The sequence below is a fragment of the Dermacentor variabilis genome, chromosome 4 (genome assembly GCF_050947875.1).
Source record: "Dermacentor variabilis isolate Ectoservices chromosome 4, ASM5094787v1, whole genome shotgun sequence".
Lineage (NCBI taxonomy): Eukaryota > Metazoa > Arthropoda > Arachnida > Ixodida > Ixodidae > Dermacentor > Dermacentor variabilis.
Genome location: NC_134571.1, coordinates 176,021,613 through 176,026,431, shown reverse-complemented (window position 1 = coordinate 176,026,431; position 4,819 = coordinate 176,021,613). Strand labels below are relative to the sequence as shown.

Here is a 4,819-nt window from a genome sequence, read left to right as displayed (position 1 = left end):
CAATTCCACGATCGGATTGCTTAATTTTTTGTTGTAACACTGAGGACTACATAGAACTTTATTTCTTTATATGTGAGAGAAATATGTAGATATCACGAGCTTAAGCCAATGCGCGATACACAAACAAAGCAGCTGCTACTACATGAACTGCATTGAGGGCCACACAACACATGCGTAATTAAAGGTGCAAAATATAAGGGGAAGCTTCAAAATGCGCTCTGTAGCACTGCAAAGTGTAACATATACTGTATGTGTACAATAAATGTTCCAAAAAGCAATGCATCAATGTCCCATTTGCCTTCAAGTTTATTATCAAGTTCAAGTTTACTGAAGTTTATTATGAGCATATGTACAACAAGAATCTACTGACACACCTGCAGTCAAGGTGGCTGTTCGAGGTGTGCTGGCTGCCTGGGTGTAAGAAAAAGAAATTGGGTGAATGTCGACACCAGTGCCAACTGCTTCTTGCCTCTGACCTGCACGTGCCTCCGCGGCATCTTTGTGCACAAGTGTGCTGGCATGGCGAGGCGTAGGAGACATCCGAGAGAAAGAGTATCGTTTACATGGAGAAGTGGCTGTTCACATTGCCTGTCGCTTTCCCTCAAATGTTTCCTTGGTGACTAGGGTGACACACCCGCATTCAAGGTGGCTGTTTGGGGTGTGCTGGCTGCCTAAATGAAAGAAAAAGAAAGAAATTAGATGAATGTTGATACCAGTGCTATTGCTTCTTGCCTCATACCTGCATTTGCCTCCACGGCCTCTTGGCTTGCGGAGTCTGTATGAGGGAGCTGCTGTGGCTAGGCGTAGGCAGTGTTAAGCAAAAAGAAAAGGTCATTCAAATGGGGAATTATGGAAATAAATGCAGTTATGTCTGCTTCTTGCACTCTTCTTGCGTAAATGTTTTCAAACATAGTGTCCAGTACACACCAGCACTTTGAGTACCAGCACTGAAGGCCCTACATCTGAAATCTGAGTGTGAACCCGTGATAGGAGACATTTTAAACATGTTGGTGCTTAACGAATACGGGAGGTCCATTCGTTTCTGCTGGGTCCCAAGCCATGTTGGGATACCAGGTAACGAAGCAGCTGATCGATGTGCATTGATGGCAGCGCACAAAGATATTACAAACACGACACTCCCATATAATGATAGCATCCGTGCAATTAGAAAAGCCTTCACGGTAAAATGGCAATTCGAATGGGACCGTTGTGCTGACAACAAGCTACATCTCACGAAACCCATAGTTGGCGAGTGGAAGTCGTGTTATCATCAAGAGCGGTTCATCGAAGTAGTTTTATGCCGGCTACGCATTGGGCACACACACCTCACACACAATTACTTACTTACGAAAGAAGACACACCAACATGCGAGAAATGTCAACAGCCACTAACAGTTATGCACATATTACTCACATGTACGCAGACTGAAACACACATACCAACACTTTTGCACAAATTATATGAACTACACATACCTTTACACCCTGCTCTGATTTTAGGTGATGATCCGCTAGTCCCATTATGTGATGTCCGTAAATTTCTACACGACACTGGATTTTTACATAAAATATAGATTACTAACCCAGCCTTTTCCTTCACAAACTGGATTTTAAAACACCTCGTGTTTGGCGCAGCATAGCCTTAGCTGCTTTTGCGCCATTAAACCCCATTTTACTAACTAACTAACTAACTTTGAGTGCTTCTGCTTTTTACCTGCAGGTGTCGCTTCGAGATCCTTGGTATGGCTGCGTACAGCATTGTAACACTTGGTGGAGGCATTTGAAGTGTTAGCCAAAAATATAAAGAATCATTCTTGTCTGCATGAATGCTTTCAATTTCTAAATGTAGTGGTAACTATCACTATTAGTGCAAGGCCCCCCACATCTATGCGGCAAGTGCAATAGCTCGAAACTGAATTTTTCCTTTAGTGTTTCACAACGCGTCTGATATGTCCACATTAGATGTGATGTGTTTGTTTTTATTTACCCCAGTGTTGAGAGAGCATCATTAAATTGTTTTTTTTGCGTGTCGTTGTTTGGTTTATTTCTGAATTTATCAAGCAGCAGTCTCATGATGCTAAAGTGACTTATGTAATGGCAATCAGCTTTTGTTTTGCAAAAAAACAACGCATTTCCTGACCCATTGTTTGACATCCCCTCACTCGCATAATTTTGCAGACTATTCTACCTATATTGACTTGCTTGACCTCCACTAAAGACTCTTGCATTTTCAAATACGACTCTTTCATTAAAATCATTCGACACTTCTTATAATTTCTGTACCTTGGGCTTCTAATACTCTGCATTCACCATTTTTGTTTGTTTCTGACTAAAAATGTCTTCTTTAATTTAGAGCTTAAATTTTACCTTTGGAACACACGGAAGGGCTTGCCATTGCATATCTGCATAAAAGGAAGACATGTTTCATTAAACATTTGCAAAATACAATTGAAGATTGATGAATGCAGCTTGATGTGTGATATGATGAATGAGCCATAAAAGTAACTCATCTAACTTGGTAAATTAAAGCACATATTAGTGTGATGCACAAGATACGTTACACTCACGTGGTGGGTTCTCTTGCTTATACAGCAAAATAAGCTGTGCGCGATAAAAAATTATTTTTGCATACCCCTTGTACACACTGATTTAAGGAAAATGAGCTGGAGCTGTCCACATGATCTACTTATTTTACCTGCGACTATGGTCAACAAAAATGTGTCCCAGCTGCTTAGTGGTATTTGAGATTATGTCAGTATTGCATATGGTGCCTGTTGTCTAAAATAATTGAATTTTGAAAATGCTCGCAAGGATTTGATGTGCCTATCTGCAGTTTATGGATACATGTAAAAGACTCAGCATCAAGCGCAAGTGAACGGTCCCACAGGCCCGGAGTCGATCATGCAAATAGATTCGCTGCACAAATTTGTGACCAGAAAAGATATTCCACATGAAATAGCATGCAAGGAAGTGTTGAAAATATTGCACAATTAATAAAACGCCTAGGCTATTAATATGTGGGTTGATGCACTCGTTATGCAAAACGTAGGTCAAGCGTGCAGACAGGACACAAGAGTAGAGTATTTACAAGCAAACAACACGAGCGCTGCCCACTTCTCTACTCTTGTGTCCTGTCTGCACGCCTCACCTCTGTTTTGCATAATGAATCCTTACCAACTAGCTCAGCTTTCTGTCGTTCTAAGCTTCGATGCACTCGATTTCGTCCGCATTAGGCACTCGCCTCTTGATTACTTCGTGGCACAGAAATACTCGGCATCAGGCTGTTTTTCTGCTGTGGCCTTTGTAGAACATGATTGTTCAAAGTGCAACAATTAAACAGATTCTTTGAGTTGCTTCTGGCTTTGCCAGTACAATTCCGGTGCGCTGGTCCGCCTGTCCAGCAATTTCCTACTGAATCAAAACCTGCGAATAAAAACACCGCTCCGCATGTAGAAGAAGGCTCTACTGTGACGCTTCTCCAACGATTGTGATGCACCACAAGAGCTGCCTACTCGCATGATATTCTTAACAAGGAGATACATTCGTTTACTTACATATGAAGGTATATGCCAGAGCACTTCGGGGCTTCGGTGGCACATAAGGCACGAGTGTGCCATAGCGTCCGATGTCGACGCGCGATCGCATGTCAAACCTAAACTGTACGAAACTACTACGCATCCAAAAAAGATTCGAAACCGAAATTCGCGTCATCCTTTATTGCATGAATGCGTACATCGTGATTTACATAAGTCACGGACTCAGTGATCGCTTTCTGTAAACTTAATATTAGCGCACCATCTTCATAAAGCCATCAGGTATGCGTTTTTAGATGACAAAGCATAAGGTGACCTGTACTTGTTTTTAGCTCTTTCAATAGTAATTGCGCTGGCCACATTGCCCAGTACCAACAGGGCGGCGCCCTAGAGGTTCCCACTTTTCCGGCCCAGCTTTTCCTCTAGAGTTGTTCTACTAACTCTATGCCAATAAATTTGTCGCGTGTCTGCCAGGGGTAGTGTAGTCTATTCCTGTTATCATATGTATATTTGATCAAATGTACATGCAGCAGATTAGTCGGTGTCTCGACACGTGCCAGAGAGAGCACCATAATTCATTCACCGGGCCAGTATGTTTGTCTAATTTGACCATGCACCGACGGCACTGGGACTACGCGCCAGGTTCAGACTGTTGATCTCTTTGGTTCACACACGGCAATCAGTTGACCAACAAATTCGATGAGAAATGCTACATAAAAAGACTGGGTCACAATCTATTTGCTGAATTGTACGCAACCTCCGTAATAACAAATTTGCTTGTTGCAACTAGTTTCAGGCACCTTATTTCTTTGTCAAATTATCTTTTTGACCTATAGAGCAGTTATGCTATCAATTTTCAAAGTTATGTAATTCCTGAGTATAATTTCTTTTTCTGTTTTTCACATGCTATGTTGCAAGGAGGACGCTCTTTAATTAAAACCTAATTAACTTTTCAATTACAATTAGGAAGTCTTGTCACTGCGTTTAGGATACACAACAATGTACATACCCGTGCTAGATTAGAAACTAATTGTTTCGATAACTCAAAACGCGCAAATATACTGTGCCCATTATATCTGACAGTGACACTGCGACTGTGTTCCAAACACCACAAATTGGCAGTTATCGAACATAATTTGCGAAAACAACTTCAAACATTATTGGTCCCCATGCAATGAATACTTACATTCATCATCATGATTTCTCAATCTCAAGCTCCATGTGACAAATTTATTTTTCGCATGTTAAGCATAGTACATGCCAACTATGGCTAACAGCGGATGGAA

General features: G+C 41.4%; 1 long non-coding RNA gene across 1 annotated transcript; it reads right to left on the bottom strand.

Moving 5' to 3' along the window:
* Positions 1-288: 288 nt before the first annotated feature.
* LOC142578076 (uncharacterized) lies at positions 289-809 on the bottom strand. The gene is made up of 2 exons (XR_012827157.1): positions 740-809; positions 289-411 (listed from the first exon to the last, which is right to left on the bottom strand). It is a non-coding gene; the product is annotated as an uncharacterized LOC142578076 (long non-coding RNA).
* Positions 810-4,819: the final 4,010 nt, after the last annotated feature.